A 20688-nucleotide genomic window follows, 5' to 3' on the forward strand; every position below is an offset into this window, starting at 1 on the left:
GCTCTGTCTCTCTCTGTCCCAAAAATAAATAAACGTTGAAAAAAAAAATTAAAAAAAAAATAAATAAAAAAGAAGAAGAAAATTCGGCGTATTAACACAAATGTTTGTCTGCCATTTGTATATTTCACAAAAATTCCAGGAGTGAAAAAGAAGTTGGAAAACCAAAGCCAGTAGACTGAAGGATAAGCAGTTAGTTTTTAAATCAAATTTTTATTTAAAACTTTATTTACAACACCCCCTCACGCCCCTCCCCCCCCATCTGTAATCTTGCTGATGTTCAAGTTCTGGGCCTGTTTTATGGTGCATTTGTTTTTTTCCTTTGCAGGGATGATACATCTCTTAGCCTTTCTGAAGGAGCTGTACTAAGTGTCAGATGACTGAGGCAGTTTTGCAGGAAATGTTCTGGACTCTTTTAAGGGACATGTGTAGCTTTAGGAAGAAGAGAATTCACACTCCTGTCTTGGGGAAAATGCTGATCCTCATCAGAAAGTCTTTTTAGTCAGGGAAATATCAGGTATCAGGGAGTTAGCAAGCTGGCTTCCTGTGGTGTCAAAGCCAAAGGACTAAAGAAAAAGAAATTATATCCAGTTATTTCTATTTGAAACTCATACTGCAAATGTGAAAATTCAACATATCAAAAGAACATAGATGTCCTAATATTTTCAATATCTCTAATTTGCTTAAAGTCTGGATAATCCAATTTTAAACAGAAAAAAAAAATCATACGTTATGGTCTTAAAATGATTCAAGGAGTTGGAATAAAAAATACTGGAATTTACAACTGTTTCAGAATATAACTCAAATGTCTCTGTAAAATAATTCATAAAACAAATGCCTCCTTCTGGGATGATATACCTAAGTAATTATTGTTATTGGAGTAACTAAGCAGCAATGTGATAGATACATACTTAGATAGAAGGACTTTGAAGAGCTGGACTTTGAAGACCATACATTCATCGCTGGACAATTTGACTTTGTCTCTTCAGGGAAATATTTAAGTGATTTGAATTTATACAAATCAGTATTGTATAAAATAGCCATATTATGATCGCCCCAGTGTTACAGTGGCAATGACTCTTAATCAGGCTTAATCGGGTAAATAGCATTCTGCCAAGTGTAGAAGAAGGTTGAGTTATGACAGAAAGAAAACAGCAAGTGAAATACCTGGAGGAATAAAAGGGTAGTGAGTGTTCCAAAAGCTTTGCATTAACAAGACTTGAATGGGGTTGTAAGGAGCTGAGACCTGAAAAGTCTGTTAAGAATGGACTGTAAGAGGATTTAACTGCAATCTTAAAATGTTTGAATTTACAGGGGCGCCTGGGTGGCGCAGTCGGTTAAGCGTCCGACTTCAGCCAGGTCACGATCTCGCGGTCCATGAGTTCGAGCCCCGCGTCGGGCTCTGGGCTGATGGCTCAGAGCCTGGAGCCTGTTTCCGATTCTGTGTCTCCCTCTCTCTCTGCCCCTCCCCCGTTCATGCTCTGTCTCTCTCTGTCCCAAAAATAAATAAACGTTGGAAAAAAAAAAAAAATTAAAAAAAAAAAAAATGTTTGAATTTACAGCTACAGGCAACCAAATGTACTGGTGGTTTTAAGACAAATAGCAAGCAAGTATCATTACATCTCAAAATACAAACGGGTGGATTTATTTACATGCTTGTTTATGTATTTATTCATTATTTTGGCCTTGAACTATCTAGATTGGTGTTCTAATCTTGGCTACAAATTAGAGTCACCTAGGGAGCTTTTTTAAAAAGAACACCATCAGGGCCTCACTTTCTGTTCCCACTTTTCTGTAATTTTTAGAAGCTCTCCAAGGAATTCTAAGGAGCATAGAGAACTGAGAATGACTGAACCAGGTAATTTATTTTCACCTTAACTACTTTAGGATTTCAGGCAGAAAGTAAGTTCTATACTTATTTGTCTAAAATGTTTCAACTAACCATCAAGGCAAGAATGTTGATATTTTAGAGAACTGAACTTTATGATCCTCTCTATTCAAATGAAGTGATCCTTTCACAGGCACCTGGGTGGCTCAGTGAGTTAAGCATCTGACCAGCTCAGGTCATGATCACCGTTCCTGAGTTCACACCCCATGTCAGGCTCTGAGCTTACAGTTCAGAGCCTGGAGCCTGCTTTGGATTCTGTGTCTCCCTCTCTCTCTGCCCCTTCCCTGCTCATGCTCTGTCTCCCTCTCAAAAATAAATAAACATTAAAAATAATAATAAAATAGTTTTCACATGGCAGGAAAGAGAATGCCATCTCCAAGATAATATGGGTTAATCTTTCTTGGACTAGTTTGGTTGAAGTAGAGTTCTGCTGGGTCAAGTGTCCAGATGAATAAACGAAACAAGCTGGTAAATCAAACCCCACAGTCCACAGACGAAGCAACTCTTGCTTAATACAGTAAGTTAGAACTGACCCCCAGAAGATATAATAAAGGAAATAAACTCAAGAATAAAGATTAAGGAAATAACAATTAGACACAAAAATTTCTAACAGGTGACTAACATAATGGTATTTAAGCTAACCCTGCTATTTAACATCCTAGAACATTGAGGATTCATTCCAAAGCCCCAAGAAACCCAGGTTCTATCACCAAACTGTCACCCAGTTATCCTGCCTGTACACTGAAGTTATTTAATAAAGACTTTGCCCCTCCTCACACCTTTTTTTTTTTTTTTTCCACGTTTATTTATTTTTGGGACAGAGAGAGACAGAGCATGAACGGGGGAGGGGCAGAGAGAGAGGGAGACAGAATCGGAAACAGGCTCCAGGCTCCGAGCCATCAGCCCAGAGCCTGACGCGGGGCTCGAACTCACGGACCCCGAGATCGTGACCTGGCTGAAGTCGGACGCTTAACCGCCTGCGCCACCCAGGCGACCCCTCACACCTTTTTATAACCAGTTTCTCAGAATCTTTAGAAATAACTACTTGCTAGCTTCTTCTCTCTCCTTGGAGACCTACGGAAATGCTCCTTTTCTATTTCTAATCTAGGTGTCTCTTCTGTGTACAACCTAAAAGGAAAAAAAAAAAAAAAAAGAACAAAATAAAACAAAACAAAAAAGCTGTCTGCTAGAGTGTCGCGTCTCTAACTTCCTTCCGTCTTGTGACCAACTTCCATCATGAATTTTCCACTTTTCCTCATTCTTTCTTTACTTTGCTGGTGCTTCCTGGAGTTTGTTCCATAGCATCCCTTCTCTTAAAGTCTGGGGATAAGTAGAAGCAGTTTTACAAGTTGCTGCAATATTCTGAAAAAGGCATTTAAAAAATTTTTTATTTATGAACTGTTGTTGTTTTGCCTGTTTCAAAACATAGGTTAAATAAGATCTACCTAGCCAACTTTTTAAACATACAGAAGTTTGGGCAGTCATTTTGATAAACAACTAAACTATATAATTAGACACATATGTAAATATGTGTTATATTCCTGCATATCACAAATGAGTATGTGCTTACATGTAATTTAAAAAGAAGCAAACAAGAACTAGTTGATTCAACCAATTTCCACATCACTTTTTGTTATCTAAACTTCACTCTGTATACCATAGAGTTATGTGACCGGTTCTCAACCATAAAGCTGAAATTGGTAGGTGATTTTATTCCCGGAGGAAATTTTCGTGGTGTCTTTACTATTTGAACTGTGTGTACCTTTCACTCTCCTGTATTTCCCCCCTTCGAATTTTTAAATAAAAATCACAAAATAAAATGTATCTACATTTTACAAATCAAATCCATCAACCAGCAAAAAGTATACTGTCCTAAAATGTTCTTTGTGAATTGTTAAATAATACTACATTCTTTGCTTAAATGAATATACATGACAATGAATATATATCACCAAAAAAAGTTTGTATTCATATTTTATTACAATGACAATCATGGATATCTATAGCATAGCTTTATTTAAATAAAAATAATACAAATAACCTATTCAGAAACAAAGTTAATCTGTGCTTTTTCTCTGTATTCACACTGATAATTAGGATATGTTCATCCCATCAGCCCCATCTACCATCATCCAAAAAGCAAGTAAGTATGCATTGTTATATTCTTTTACTTGTTTAGAGACTCAAAAGAAGCTAAAGTACCTTTATTGTTTATTTCATATATATGTATAGCATATATAGAAGCATGTAAATATAGATAAAGAGAGACAACTTGTTTTTTAATCAATTTTCACCCAAGACTTTTGTCAACTTCTGGGAGAATTGTGTTTAAATACAAGTAAAAGATATAACCCTTAGTCAGTGAATATGATTTCATAAAATAGGAAATGCTGTCTCTAAGCCCCTTTTTAGCTTGGGCCTTACTTTTCCCCCTTCCAGATCTAAACTGTCTGAGCAAAGCAAAGTGTAGAATTATGGCAAATTAAGAAACTCTTTCCTCAAATTATATGCATTTTTTCAGATAAAAGTGGAGGGATTTGGGTCCTCATATTTTGGAATGTGGATTTTGCTTTGTAGTCACCTAAAGAATTGTGTCAGGAGGTTTTTTGTTTTGTTTTTGTTTTGTTTTTTTGTGGTTTTTGTTTTGTTTTGTTTTCACTTCTCTTGGCCACCTTAGAAATAATCTTTTAAAATATACTATTAATTTTAGGAGAAAAGTGTCCTTTTGCAGCAAATTTATAACTCTATTCTGAGACTTCCAAATACCTTATGCCAACATTATAAATTTTATTGTGATGTTGTAAAGTTACAGTTAAGGTACAATTCTTTAAAAGCGTTTAATAGTTATAAAGTTGGTCACCATAGGAACCACTATAACTTAGGATCTTAGAATGTCAGATTAACGCAGAGGATTATTGGCCAAAACTTCTTTTAAATGAGAAATATCTAACTGAATTGGTCATTTCTAAACTCAAGTCTGGGGAGGAAAGTGTGCTCTTAAAATGATGGCCTTCTAATCAGAGATGATCATTCTCCATTTCTGTTAGTCTACCTTTTTTTTTTTTTTTTTTTTGGCATATGCTGTCTACTAAATTAAATAGGATTTATTGGCCAGCTAGATTCTGAATTGCTCTCTTTTCCTGTGGATTAGGAGAGTGCATTTCTTAGCCCTTTTCCTTGAAATCCACCTGGATCTTTTTATGTGGACTATCTAGTATTCTGCACACTTCCAATGCTTAATAAATATTACATTACAATATTAGCATAATAATAAATCATCTTAAAGTAATACATGGGCTATTAAGTGAGATCCTATTCAGTTTGAGCCAAGATATCAAAAAAGTTTTATTTTCTCTATACGCATACAAAGTAATTTTAAGACTCTCTTTCCATGAAATGCCCTTGCATCCATAAGATGTCTACATATTAAAAAGTGAAGTGTTGAAATGTGCATCTTCCAGTTATGTATTTAATTTGTTCAGTTTATTAAGGGACCTGAATTTGCAATTTTAATAAGAAGAAACTTCGGGGCGCCTGGGGGGCTCAGTCAGTTGAGTGTCCGACTTTGGCTCGGGTCATGATCTCAAGGTCTGTGAGTTTGAGCCCTGCGTCGGGCTCTGTGCTGACAGCTCAGGGCCTGGAGCCTGTTCCGGATTCTGTGTCTCCCTCTCTCTCTGCCCCTCCCCTACTCATGCTCTGTCTCTGTCTCTCTCTCTCTCTCTCTGTCAAAAATAAATAAACATTAAAAAAATTTTTTTTAAAGAAGAAATTTAAAATTGGGCAGACAAAAATAGAAATAGTGCCATTTGTCAAGTAAATGCCCTTTTCCCAATGGCAATTGTAAAATCTTTATACAAGATTACCAGGCCAACACCTAGGTAGTGTTCCTTTCCAGTAAGAAGTTCTGTTTTGTCTGGGATTGGTTGTGTCACACAGACCTAGAGTAACAGCCACTGAAAACATGAGGATTTTCTTTACAGTTACAGAAACAAAAATGAAGCCAAAAATATTCAATTACTACAATCCCATCCTAACTGGTTGCTTTGAGATAGGTTCTAGTTTGAAACTTCCATCAAGGCAAAAAAATGAAAATATTTGTCCTTCCAAAGGTATTGTGTGTATATTGTACATTTTATCTACCTATATGTAAAACAAAGAGGATAAAAATGATGCATCATCTGTGGTGGACAGCAAAATGGCCAATGTTCTTGCCCTGTTACAATATAACTTTGTAGTTCACCTTTCCCATCAATAGATGGAGTCTGTTTTTCTACTCCTTGAATCTGAGCTAACCCTGTGGCTTGATTTGGCTAACAGAATGTAGCAGAACAATGTTTTGCCAGTTTTGAACCATACCTCAAGAGGCATTCAATTTTCCACACTTTATCTAGGAACCCTGCCTAATTACCATGTGGACAAGCCAAAGCTAGCCTTCTGGTTGATTAGAGACACGTAGCTCCTTTACCGGCATGGTCCCTACCAATCCCCAGAAGCAGAGCTATCTAACTGATTGGCAGCTGCCAGCAGATGCATGAGAAATTCCCAGCTGAGGCTAGAAGAACTGTACAGCTGAGCCCAGCCTATACTGCCAACTCACAGAATCATGTTCTGAACAAATGGTTCTTGTTTTAAGCCAGTAAATTTTGGGGTGGTTTGTTATACAGCAATAGATAACAGCTACATCTTCTTCTTAAATTATTGGAAATAAAATTTTGAATACTATTCAGCCCAAGTATATGTTATTCTTTTACAACTTTGATTTCCATTACTGAGGTACTTGGTGTTAAATCTGTAATTGGCAATCAGAATTTCCTAAATATTTCTAACAGGAATGTTTCTTTCTCCTACTTTACAAATTTCATTGAGATGATTCTTCTTCTTCTTCTTCTTCTTTTACCAAAAACTTAACCTGGGACCCTAAATGAACACAATTCACATTCAGGCCCTTCTGATCCTCTTAGGATAATGTCATTTGGTTACAAGAGCAAACCTGAGCAGATGATTTGCCCGGAGGTAAATCATTCTTCTTCTAAGAACATGGTACCCAGCAGGAAAAATGAAAAGGTAAAATCAAAGGAAGCTATGACTAGCTTCATCTCAAATCTCCACATCACTCACGACTATTGATTTAACATCATGGCACCTCCATATTTCAGCAGGAGGATCTGCCACGAGACAGAAGCTGTAGTGACCCTGTAAGGGTCATCTCGCTGTCAACCTCAAATTACAACATCTCTGCTTTTGGCTGACAGCCATGGCAAGGGCAGGGGAAGCACAGCTCTTTCGGTAGATAGAATAGATGTGTTTCAAGGAAGTGAGATACAAAGTGAAATTGTATATATCGAGTCTTATCTTCCTGTAAAGTTCTAAGTGGGAGGAGGGCTTTGTCAAGGTCCCTTAGGTGTGCTCCCTCTAAGTCTGGTTACTAGCCCAGCCTTAGAATGTGCACCATGTAGGGTGGAGACTAATCCACAAACCCAAAGTTGTCTTTTCAGCATTCATTGTATTTTCATCCTCCACAGAAACCAAACCATTGACCACCCTTCCTTCCTGAGACTTTCTTATCCTTTGTTGTTTGTTATTCCATGTTTTCAGAATCCTCTTTTTTCATCTCCAACTATATTCTTCTGGCTGTCAACTATGAGTCACAGCCCAATGCCAGGCACATAGTGAAGACTTAGTATTTGTGGAATGACTATCCATTCCTAAATATAGGTGTTTTCCTTAGCAGTTTTTTCCTTCTTCCCTAACATAATCTTTAATAATTGCATTCATACTCTCAGCTCCTATGACAGTCTCTTTATGGAAGTCTCCCAAGCCTTAGCTTTAGGATCTAATGCTTTCCATCATCAGACCCACACTCCCAGCCTTCTCATTTACTTTTCTACATGACTGTACTCCAATACCTCCAAACCAGCAAGCCCCAGAAGTGTATCTGCTCATTCAATATACCCTTTTCCTGGCACTACTGGTCTCTAGCATGCCAAAGTCAGGATACAGCCCATCATCAGTTCCCAAATGAGAACTGCTAGCTGACAGACTTGATAAAGCAGAGGACTCAATATTCCGTGAAGAATGCAAAAATGAGTTTCCTAATTTCTCATTTCTGTGTCATGTTGGCTTCTAACTGGTCTCGGCCACCCATTCGTAGCCCTGTCCAATACCTGCTTCGTTCTGCAGTTAGAGTGATCTATTCCACAGAGAAACAGATGTCAACCTCCACCACTTAAAGGCTTCACATACCTCACAAAATAAAGATGAAATTATCAATATGTCTATCAAACCCTGCATAAGCTGATGCCTCCCTTCCTCTCTAACCTCATCTCATAGAACCCTCCTCACACTCACTAACTCCAGCTACTCTGACCTTCTCCCATGTCCTTGAAGAAGCCATGCCTTTCCCTGTCTCTGGGTCTTTGCTTATGCTGTCCTCTTTGCCCGAAACATTTAGGCTCCCACCAGTTTAACTTGTATTCATCCTTCAAATCTCAGCTCAGATGTCACTTCCTTGGGGAAAGCTCTTCAGATCACGTAGAATAGAGGATGATTCCTCCATATACCCACACGGCACTGAGTTTCTTTCCGTTGTACTCCCTGTCTCCTGATTTAAATCGTGTATTTGTGTGGCATTATGTCTGCTTCCTCTTCTAGTCCGATTGTTCAGGATCACCTCTCCAGAGCTCAGCATTGTACCCAGCACATAGTAGACTCTGTTAATATATATGGAATGAATGAATGAATGAAAATACCATACCAGTACTGACACTGTTTTCCTGCGTGGTTTCCGTGAGGAACCAGATCTCAGAGTTATACACAGGCAGTGGGGATAAGAGGGAGGAAGTCAAGGGCCTCTAATGGATTCAGAAATGAAAGATTTCCCTTGAAAGTTTGAAGAAGAGAAGCTCCGTACAACAAACCCCGGCAAAAATATATAAAACTAACCTTAAGGAACACGTGTTACCTAGAGCCAGACCTAACTTAAGGTCTCTCCATTTCTAAAGAAGGAATATGCCAACCTCAAAGGGAGCCAGTCAAAAATGGAACAAAGGAAATGAAATGAACTGAGGCATATTAGCAGTTCTAATCCCCAAGTAGTGATGGGGGTAGGGGTTGGCAGGTAAATCCAAAGGGCTCCCCCCAGTTGTCTCCCCACAACACCATTTAACCCACATAATGTCCTCCTTTGCTTTGAGATCACCAAACAAACTTAATAATTTGCCTCCTGTGTAGCTTGACATTCATTCATTCATTCATAAATTTATTAAGCATCTAATAATAATGTTCTATATCTTGAGGATACAGTAGTTAGCAAGACAGAGTTGGTCCCTGCCTTCATGGAGCTTAAAATACAGTCTTTTCAAATGACAAGAAAGCAATAAAAGTGTTGGGTTCCAAAGTGGACTCATACTGCCCACTTGCCTAAAATCCTTTCTTTGGAGAACCTCTCCTTCTCTCATCCTTCTGATCCTGATGAAGCTATCCACTGCCACAAATAATATAGCATGCTACATCAACACTACACCCCTATCACCAGTATAGGGTCAATCAAACAATCAGGGTTCTTGCTAGATTTGTAAATGGAGTTGGGATTAAGAAGGCTTCTTTGGGGATTTTGAATTATGTAGATACAGATTCAGGGCTGACAGCAACCATCTTTCCTACTCTGGGAAGTAGGACTGCTAAGCTTTAACAAATAAGACTACAACAGGATCCGTCTGGATGTTTTGCTAAGAATCCAAGGCGGAGCAGAAACAGAGAGACCATCAGAAGGCCTCATGTTAAAGATGGAATCTATTCTCAAACAGTTGCTATTATCATTAATTACATCATATGTATATTAGATAAGTTCTATATGTCAGGATTTCAGGATTACTATATACTTTCTTATTTTTAAATTAATTATTTTTTTTTCTTTCCTTAGTAGCACCTGACTTTGAAGCCCAACACCACATGGTTTCAGGCTAAGGACATGGTAATGGAGATATTTAATATCAATAAATGATCCTTCTCCCAGGATTTTTGTTTTAGAAGCATCCAAGAAACAAGAAGGAAGATTTTAAACATCATCCTTGTTCCCTGATGTCACAAGTCAAGAAACAAGCCCCCTGCAGCCAGAGGGCAATTTGGTTGCTGGTTCCTGTGCAGGTGAATTATGGCTTAATGAATAACAAAAAAAATTGAATTACTAAATAACTTACACTGAAAAAAACAAGAAGGGAGGAAAGATGCATGAGTTTAGGGAAAGGATTTTATAATGTACCCCAGTCGACTCAATGATAAATGTACATAATTAATCATAGACACCATTTTGGCAAATGATATTTTTAAATGATAGAGGCAATTATCTGTACAATTACATATGCACAGGAATGCATTATTTTCTGACTTTCAACAAGCAGCTTACCTTATAGAATAAGTAAGGAAGAGTCTTACTCACCTAATTTAGCATCCTAATTTGTAACCTCAATCTAAAGAGGACTTTTTCTGGTACTTAGAGGAGGTTCAGAAAGGAATATAATGATACTGCTGTCTTGGTTCCACTATTAATATCTTTGTGTACTATTTAATTACATAAGCTTCAAACCACAAAATATAAGTTATATATTCTCTCTCCTGCACTCTTTAAAGGAATATAAAATAATTTTCCAAATGGCTTTCCAGTAAATATCCTGGAAACAAATAGAGAAACTTGTGGAAATGAAAAAATATTTGCTACTCTATACTAAACTATTCTCTCTAGTAAAATGAGAGAGAAAATTTCAACAACTATGGTAAGCAATGGTGTTTTTTTTAAACACAGACTCTGCTGTTTCTTTAGCCTGATGGTCTTATCTTATAAAGTCAGTATGGCATGGTGAAGGGGTCAGTGTGGACTCAGACAAATGTAGTTACAAATCTGGCCCTGCAATTTACTATGATTGTAACCTCGATAACCTCGAGCTAGTTCCTAACATTGCTAAGCCTCAATTTCTTTGTAAAAGTGACTCTGATCGTAGCAATCTCATAAAATATGCTGTGAGCAGTACACAAGATCATGTTTATCAAGTAACTGGGCTAACATCAGGGATTCAACATGTGTCCAGTTCTGTGGGTGTCATTAATGTTAAGTCCTCCCCTCCAATGAAGTTCTTTAATATCTTATCCTTCTAAAATAAATCATGTCATCCTATCATTCACTCATTCTACCACGTGTATTGAGTGCTGTGCATATATACAAGATGTCAGGATATAAATGAAAGTCATTTTTGAATTTTTTTTTCATGTTTATTTATTTTTTGAGAGAAAGAGAGACAGAACATGAACAGGGGAGAAGCAGAGAGAGAGAGACAGAGAGAGACAGAATCTAGAGCAGGCCCCAGGCTCTGAGCTGTCAACACAGAGCCTAGGCAGGGCTCAAACCCACGAACTGTGAGATCATGACCTGAGCCGAAGTGGGACGCTTATCGAATAAAAGTCATTTTGGATATAAGTAGGGAAAAGGTGGATTATTCAGAAAAAGGGCTGGAGTGACTGGTTGGTAATTTCTATCTCTAACTCACATGGCCTAAAACTGTGTTGTCCAATACAATAACCATTAACCCCATGTGGCAATTGAGTACTTGAAATATGCTATTTTATGTGGAGATATATTAATATGTAAAATATACTCCAGATCTTGAAAACTCAGTTAAAAGAAAAGATTCCAAAATATCTCATTAAATTTTTTGCATATTGATTACCCATTGAAATGATAATATTTGTATATACTGGGTTACATAAAATATACTATTAAAATGAATTTCATCTCCTTCTCTTTACTTTTTTAATGTAGCTACTAGGAAAATTAAAATTGTGTTGCTCACAGGGGTGCTTGGGTGGCTCTGTCAGTTGAGGTGCCGACTTAGGATCAGGTCATGATCTCACAGTTCGTGGGTTTGAGCCCCGCTTCGGGCTGGCTGCTGTCAGCACATAGCTTACTTCAGATCTCTGTCTCCCTCTCTTTCTGCCCCTACTCTGCTCTAGCTCTCTCTCTCTCTCTCTCAAAAATACATAATAAAATTGAAAATAAAAATAAAATCTTTAAAAAAAATTGCATTGCTCGCATTTGCAGATAGCACTATGTTTTTATTGGGCAGCATTGATCTAAATATTTACAACAAGAGAGGAAGATGAATGGGAAGGAGGGAAGGAAAGAGGGAGGGAGGGACAGAGGGAGGAAGGAAGAAAAAAGAAAAAGAATCTTGGAGAACTAAAAGATATAAGCCTTAAAAGATGTTACAGTTGAAAAGTCCTTTCTATGCATAACACCAATGGCAGAAAATCTAAGAGACTGAGATTCAGTGCTTATAGCACAATGCCCAGCACTTAGCAAATGTTCAGTAAATGCCAGCTTGTATTATTTATAATGACTGCCTCTCTTATTTTAGGCAACATACTAGGTGCTAGAGTTACAGTGATAAAACAATCCAGTGTATTGAGGAATACTCAGCCTAATAATGAATACCAACAAGAAAAATTTTTGCAAACTTCTATATTTTATATTTACATTATATTTTTGGACCTGTAAAGATACTATGTTTTAATTTTCTTTCAAAGAATGTGTACATACCTCTCCACATCTGACCCTAATTAGAACGAGAAACAATAATTTCTGTTCCGTGACTGTGAAAATTAACAGTAGTGGGATATTAAAAGGCATTTTTAGTTCCTTTGGCAAAACTTTCATTTTTTAATATGCTGTAAATGTGTTCGGTAACAAAAATTAATTTAGAACCACTGGCATATATTTCTGTATCATACATATCATTCTCACACAAAATGATTCCTGAATCCTTCCACAATATTTCATAACACCTATCTAGGACCCTCCATGTAATTATGCTTGTATATATGTATATGTAAATACGTTTACATACAAATATGCAGAGCAAATATGTTCATTTTTGAGCAGTCACAGCATTTCCCCCTCCTCTTCCACCCCCAGGCTCCAAGAGGAAGGAGTCTTGCTGCTCAGACAGCTTCAGGCCTGGCCTTTTGTCGTGCTGATTAGAATCTGAGCTGAGCTGCTGGATTTACATCTTAAAGGAAAAGGAGCCCTGGCCCCAGAAAAGGATCCCAGAAAGGAGGAGGAGGAGGAGAGAATTAAAGGCTTCCAAGAGGGAGTTGGGAAGCAGAGTTTGGGGGAGTGGAGAGAGAGAGAAAGGAAAGAGAGAACAGTTACCTTGGTGAACCGCACTAAGTATTGAGATGTGTGATGAAATTGAAATACTGGGCTATTGATAAGGGATGCGGTCCTGAGATTTTGCCAGTGAAGAGAAAAGGCAGACTGAAGCCTGGCCGAGGGTTATATAATCCCCTGGTGATTTTCTGAGAGACTGAAATGAGGATTTAAAATGCTTTTCATTAATTCTTGCCTATTCGACTGGTGTTTCTACTGGCTGTGTAACCACTGACACTGTGGTGAGAGCAGTTCTGTTAAATTAATTAAACAAGGAGGCCGTTAGATGGATATGGTTCTAAAGCCCCAGCGGCCTACCAAAGCAACCAAGAACCTAAGCCTGTAAACGCCTCAAAGGAAATCAAAACGCTAAGGACAACTGATCACAACCAACCAACCAGACATGAAGCTATAGCTAATCAAATAATTTCCTTTCTTTGCATCTACAATTTCTTTTTTTTTTTAACGCTTATTTATTTATTTTGAGGGAGGGGACAGGCAGTGGGAGAGGGAGAGCAAGGATCCCCCGCAGGCTCAGCGCGGTCAATACAGAGCCCCATGGGAGCTTGAACCTATGACCTGAACTGCAAGATCATGACCTGAGCGAAACCAAGGTTCCCGTGATTAACCAACTGAGCTCCCCAGGTGCCCCGCTTCTGTAATTTCTTTATAAAAGTCTTTCCTGAGATCCTGCCACAGGGTGCTTGCTCCTAACCATCTCTGGTTCGGCCCTGCCTCACTCCAATCGATTTCTACTCAAACTCTTACAATTTTTAATATGCCTCAGTTTATCTTTTAACAGTTCAAAGCAGCCTGGCTTTCTCTGGGTTCCATGTATTACTTCAGCAACTGTCCTGAAAGTGAAGTCTGTGGGTTCCTTTGTAGCACAGCTGCAGCTGTGGTGGTTTCTAGTGCCTTGCCCCAACATTTGCTCCATAAATGTGGGTTAAATGAAAAATCTGAGGGTCTGAGGATAGATTCAATGTTGCCATCTCCAAACACTAAATAGGCACAGCAACCAACATATTGAACGTGTCTGTATGGCTCTAGGTAGTGATAAAGCACTAAGCCAAGCACGACTTCTTCCGTCTTCAAGTTTGGGATGCCAAGAGCTGAAATAGACCTGGTTCACAAGTTTTGTTCAGGTTTTGTTCTGTTTTTCTTTTCCTTTTTTTTTTTTTTTTTTTAATATTCAATTATTCCTGGCAAGAAATACACATTCTCAGCTTAAATACACAAGCTCACTTTACTGCAGCCCATACCTCCTCCTGCCCCAGAATTGGGGCTGGGGGAGCAGTGGAAGCAGGGGGGAAATGTCCTAGTTTCAGGGTGCTCTCTCCATCTTGTCAGCATAGGCAAATACTGGGGAGAGGGAGGAGAAGGTATGGTCACCTAAAAGCCTGGGAAAAAATGTTGCGTTCCGGGTTGGTAGCACATTAGAATCACCATGCAGCTTTAAAAAAACAACAACAACAACAACAACAAAAAAAAACCACAAAAACAACCAAACAAAAAAAAACACCCTTGTTTAGGCCCAATCCATAATAATTAAAATTGAATTTCTGGGCATCTGTAATTTTTTTTAAGTCCCTGGGTGATTCTGAAGCTTAGAGATAAGAAGCACTCTCTCCTTCATCCTAACCAAGCCTGAGTCTCCACTTTCTACATCCCAACACTGTAGGTTCAGTCCTGGGCCTAGTAGTCAGTAGCCTGGGGCCCTGAAGCTGAAGGGAGGTTCCTTACTTCCTCTCAGATTTTGCCGGTGTCTTGGAAAATTTTCCAATAGTTTCCTCATTCACTCTTGGAAGAGCCTAGATTTGGATGGTAAATTATATGGTCCCTCTACACTTACTGAACAGGAAAAGCCCAGCCCAGGTAGTATTTCCTGAGAACCCTTCCAGCAACAATTCGAATGTTCTTTTAGTCTCTTCCTTCCTTAAATGTCTTTCTTTCCAGTCCTTTCTTTCTCTTGCATCAGATAAGGCTTAAACACCCTCCAAACAATACATTTCCTCATTCTCCCCCCTCCCTCTAGCCCCAAGAATTGTTTCACCTTCACCTTCACCTTCACATTTGTAGACTACAGCTTAAAGATTTTATCTTGTTTGTCCTATTTGGGGGCAGGGAGAGAGGGAAGTAACCCCATGTTCTGTGTGGTCAGACCACCCCTTGCTTTTCTCCAGACCTTGAATGACTAGAAAGAAATGTCTATCAAACACCATGCTCCCAAAGAAATGGAAACTCACTAACGCATGAACCTCGGACTACTACAAATAGAAGAATGAGGGGCCCCATGGGTCTTCTAGATTCATCCAAATCACAGACTTTGCACAAAGGAACACAGAGGCCAGAAACTGTCCTCTTCCTACATCTTCCTTATCCTGACCTTTCTTCTGGCTTGACCCCACACTTTGGATCATAATGCCATATCTGATACTCCTTGGGTTTTGGTCATAAGCTTGCTTTTCCCTCTACCTTTGCTTTGCTTGTGTCCTAATTTTTGCACATTATAATCCTCCCTCCTTGGACCGACTCCTAGAGCTCTTCCTGGATTCTATATCCTGGATTCTGTTTCTAATTCTAGTGATTCCTCAAGAACACGGGCCAGGACTAGAAGCTACCGCTTGTGGCAAAGATGATACACAGTCCAATTTAATGACAAAGAGCTTCTGATGTAGCCATAAAGTCCTTGATTTTTCTTCATGTTTACTACCTGGATTGCCCTCTTCTCACCAAAGTCCAGAAGATTTCTTGGCAGGGCCTGATCCGAGGAAGTGAATCTGTTTTCAGTCTCAGGTACAGTTCGTTTCATGACCCTCCCTTCTCCTTCCATTCAGTCACAGCTCAAGCTCTGCATTCTCTTCATCACATTTCCTAGCACCCTCCTGAACTGCCTCAGCTCTCCATCTTCCTTCAAATATAAGTTGCTAAGGGGCGCCTGGGTGGCGCAGTCGGTTAAGCGTCCGACTTCAGCCAGGTCACGATCTCGCGGTCCGTGAGTTCGAGCCCCGCGTCGGGCTCTGGGCTGATGGCTCAGAGCCTGGAGCCTGTTTCTGATTCTGTGTCTCCCTCTCTCTCTGCCCCTCCCCCGTTCATGCTCTGTCTCTCTCTGTCCCAAAAATAAATAAACGTTGAAAAAAGAAAAAAAAATCAAATATAAGTTGCTAAATTGGTTGATGAGCCAAAGACTGGGTTCTACTAACCACCAAATGTTTGTACATGCAGAACTCATTTGTAATGGAGCAGGGGTTGCAAATTCAAAGGACGCTGGGGGCAGCCTGGCTGGGTGACTGAGTGAAGCAAGCTGGGCAGGAATAGAGCAAGCTGGCGTGAGCCTGCCCTGGCAAAAGTGTCCAGCTGCCGTTCTCCTGCAGTGAACTATTGCCATGGAGGAATACTGGTCCCAAATGCTCTTTTCTTTTTTCAAGAAGAAAGAGATATCCAGATTCTTGCGAGTAGTCTGTTCATTTTTTAAATATTGACAACTGATTTTTAAAAATCTAAATTAAATTCTATCTTGGCTAAACAGAACTCATCTGTGCCTAGGATCTAGTTCTCTGACTGCAGGTTTACAATGGCTTTTCTAGTGTATTCTCAGATAAACTTTTGCATAATGTGATTTTAAGAGGGAAAAATCATCTAAGTCAACCCAACATGAAATTAAAGGGTGTGAAATTGTAAAGGATATCCTGGAAATCTACAGATGCTGGTGTTTATGCATAAAAACAACAGTTGCAACAACAGGAATTCCTATTAGGTGACAAATGGCCACTTAAGAACATCTTTTAATGAAAGGAGATTTTAAACATTCTATAAGAGGTCCACTGTGCATGCTTTTGTGCCTGAACACTTCATTTTTCATAAACAAAAAGCCTCTAATTGTCTTCCATTTTAAAACATCTTCGTCAGCAAAGATATTAAGGAGGTAGTTAGAGGGGAAAATAATGACACTATAAAATTTGGCAGTAGAATCAGTTAATCTCTTGTCCCTTATGACAGTTTGCATTTTGAGTGACAACTAAGGTTTTCTACTTTACAAATGTGGTTGCTTATTCTTGAGCAAGGTAATAATAAAAAAAAAAAAACATTATTTTCCACTATTACTGGACATTAACTTTTTAAAAAGTCAAGATGTAATGTTTTAATATTTCAACAAATGCAATACTTTGAAATGCAAAGTATTTCAACCTGGAATGGCAAAAATGGCTGTGTGACTAAAACTCTGGAGCATAATTTCTCAGCCTCAGTACTACTGACATTTAGCGTCAATTAATCTTTTGATGTGGAAGGCTGCCCTGTGCACTGCAGGCTTCTTAGCAGCATCCCTGGCCTCTACCTCCTAGATGCCAGCAGTACCCTCCCCAGCCCCCGTCTGAAACAATCGAAAAGTATCTCTCCAGATATTGTTAGATATCTTCTGGGGACCAAATTTGCCCCCACTTGAGAACCATTGCTCTAGACGAAATTCTGTACATCACAACTTGGATTTTGATTCTCCAAAAAAAGTCTTACAATGGTCTTCACACAACTGGAAAGAGTGGGAAAAGTATCAGTGCTGACTTCATGTAAGTCCTCAAGGGGACTGTAGAGGTTGGGGAGGGAAGTCTTTGAGACAAGAGCAGTGAGCCTCTACTGACAAGAAAGTTGCTCTGGGGGGCAAACTGGGTCAGCCTTGGATGTGAAATCCACTCTTTTCCTTGACAATAATGCCTCCACAAGCAGGAACCTACTAGAGATCTATCAGGCTAGTCAGCAACATCTGGTAGATTCCAAACTACAGATGGGGAACTCCAGCCTTCCTCTGGCCAAGTCTGAGGTGAAATTTCAACATTGTGAAAGATGGGTTGATACCGAATGGTTAGACATTTAATAGGGAATTCTTTTTTTTTTTCTTTTCCATTTTGGAAAGAAAACATTTTTCCAGAAAAACATGAAAGAAAAACATGAAACATAATAGTGGTTTGAAATCAGTAACTTTCAATTTTTCTTTGTGGTTATGGAAGAAATCATCAATTCCATTTCTCAATAGAACCTTACAAACACAGTAGGCCAAATGCCAGAGCAGAAGTTAAATGGCTATGCGATCCTCGAGGGAAGACATACTTTAACTATGAAGTATTCACACCAAACCTTGAGAACAGTACACGAAAGAGAATGAGCTAGAGTATGTGGTGTTCACATTTGCTGTTTTGACGGCACTGTTTGTCAAAATAACTACAATTTTCAAAGAAAAGACTGCTTAATTTTTACTCTATTGCTTTTCTGTCTGGTAGGACCTATAAAGAATAAGTTCACTAACTTTTTGGTTGAGTTTCAGTTTACTTAACTTGTTTCACCAGTTAAATATTTCAAAATGGTATCTTCTAGTCTTCTTTTTATATTTTGTTAGCTTAAAATCTGTTTCAATGATACTGTGATGATGGACACATGTCATTTTGCCAAAACCCATGGAAGGTACAATACAGAGAATGAACACTAATGTAAGCTATAGACTCTAACAATAATGTGTCAATACTGACTCATCAATAACATATGTATTACACTAATGCAAGATGTTAATGATTGGGGAATCTGGGACAGGGGTGTGAGTGGAGGCGGTTATAGGGGAACTTTCTACTCGTTGCCCCTATAAACGCTAAACTTCTCTAAAAAATAAAGTCTATTAATTTTTAGAAGCCCATTTAATAAATTTTATAATAAAAAGCCCAACAACATTACAATTCTGTAAGTATCTTTTAATTAGGGCTTTAAAAAATATAATATATATAATTTTATTACAAATTTTTTTTAAATGTAGGGGCACCTGGGTGGTTAGTTGAAGGTCTGACTCTTGATTTGGGCTCAGGTCACGATCCTAGGCTTGTGGGATCAAGCCCTATGTTGGGCTGTGTGCTGAGTAGGGAGCCTGCTTAAGATTCTGTCTCTGTGCCCACTGCCCCCACCCCCCGCCTCAAATTAAAAAAAAAAAAAAGATTTAAACCACAAAATGCAACATCCTAAAAAAAAACCAAATTTACTATTGATATTAATTCCTACAAGTTTGCTGTGCTACAACACACAAGTCAAGAAATTAATAAAATCTGTATGGTTTTTATACCGAAGCTAATATTGAGCCACACTGGAATTCACATTCTTAGCAAAACAGTTCCCTGAGCACACACTCCACACATATCATTACAGGATAGTCATTTATTCTTCATCTTCTTCTCATCCTCTTCATTTTCTTCCTCCTCTTCCTCCTCATCCTCTGGTTCATTTTTCTTTGAACCTGTTGGTCTGCCAAGGCCCCTCTTTCCTGTTTCACTTTTGCCCTTGGCACGAAACGCAGCAATTTCCTTTTCATATTTCTCCTTTAGCTTTAGCTGCTTTCAGGTCATATAGTTGCTTACCTTCTTTGGCTGACTGTTCAGACCACATTACACCCCATTTTTTTTGCAGTATCCCCAATGGATAAAACACAGTGTTCACTTTTGATCTTTGGATGATGTTCAGAACAAAACAATAAGAAAGCAGACGGAGACCTTTTAGGAGCATTGGGATCTTCTTTCTTTCCTTTCTTGTCACCTTTGGGAGAAACACAATTTTTCATCTGTGAGCAAGCTTTGTCATTTTTTACCATACCTTCAAATTTCGACTTTTCCTTTACAGACATGGTCTTCCATCTGTCTGAACATTTCTTGGAGAATTTGGTGAGATTGATAGAAGAGTCTGGATGTTTCTTCCTGTGCTCTTCCTGGTAGATCTGTATGAAAAAGGCATCTGAGGACATCCTGTCCAGCAGCTTGTTAGGGTCTCCTTTACCTATGGTGACAGACAGCATCTACCAGGTGGTGGCTTTTCCCGTGGAGGGGCAGGATCCACAGAGGCTCTGGTTTATCACTAATGCCATCCTCGGCCTCTTGTTTTGCAGAGTTCTCCAAGTCCTGCCATGGACCACACCCCCCTTAATTAGGACTTTTGAAAATTTATCTGAGCCCCGCTTATTCACTGCTACAAGATGATTGTTCAAGATGAAGTAGAGAGAGGAAAAAGTTTTCTTCCTTGTCCAAGCCTGGCCACAGAGCGCTCTAATTCCAGCTCGTGGAAAATACTATTTGAGCATTGTGAACAGTGGGCCTCAAACTGAATTATATTTAAACATCTTCTTCATCTCGGTAATTTCATGTGCTTTTATGTTTTCTTCTCACAAAGTCACTTTTAAAGTAAAACCCACTCAGAATTGTTTATAATGCATTTTACACGATAGGCTAAATTTGTTTCCAATTAACAGCATATAATATTGGCTAGGGAAACTATAAGTAACGAGGAATCAGAGAGCTTTTTCATGGACTTTATCCATGTAACAGCAAACAAGTCATTGTGCTAAAATATATAGTAACTATGTTTTATCAGTGGCATTCTATTCACCCTGTCATAAAAATTATTGGTTCCAGTTTTAGTCTCTGCCATAATGGGAGATTTTTCAACATGGAAGTCTCTTGGATGATTGTGAGAGGGACGCTCACTAGTCACAGGGGGGCCCAGAGCAGAGCTTCATACCAGATGCTCTGAAGGAAGAGGGCAATCTAAAGAAAATCTTAATAATCCTGTATTCAGAGGATATAGA

General features: G+C 38.8%; 1 pseudogene; it reads right to left on the reverse strand.

Annotated features, from left to right (window-relative positions):
• Window positions 1-19235: 19235 nt before the first annotated feature.
• LOC123603950 lies at window positions 19236-20142 on the reverse strand (annotated as a pseudogene).
• Window positions 20143-20688: the final 546 nt, after the last annotated feature.

This window comes from Leopardus geoffroyi, chromosome A1 (assembly GCF_018350155.1).
Source record: "Leopardus geoffroyi isolate Oge1 chromosome A1, O.geoffroyi_Oge1_pat1.0, whole genome shotgun sequence".
NCBI lineage: Eukaryota > Metazoa > Chordata > Mammalia > Carnivora > Felidae > Leopardus > Leopardus geoffroyi.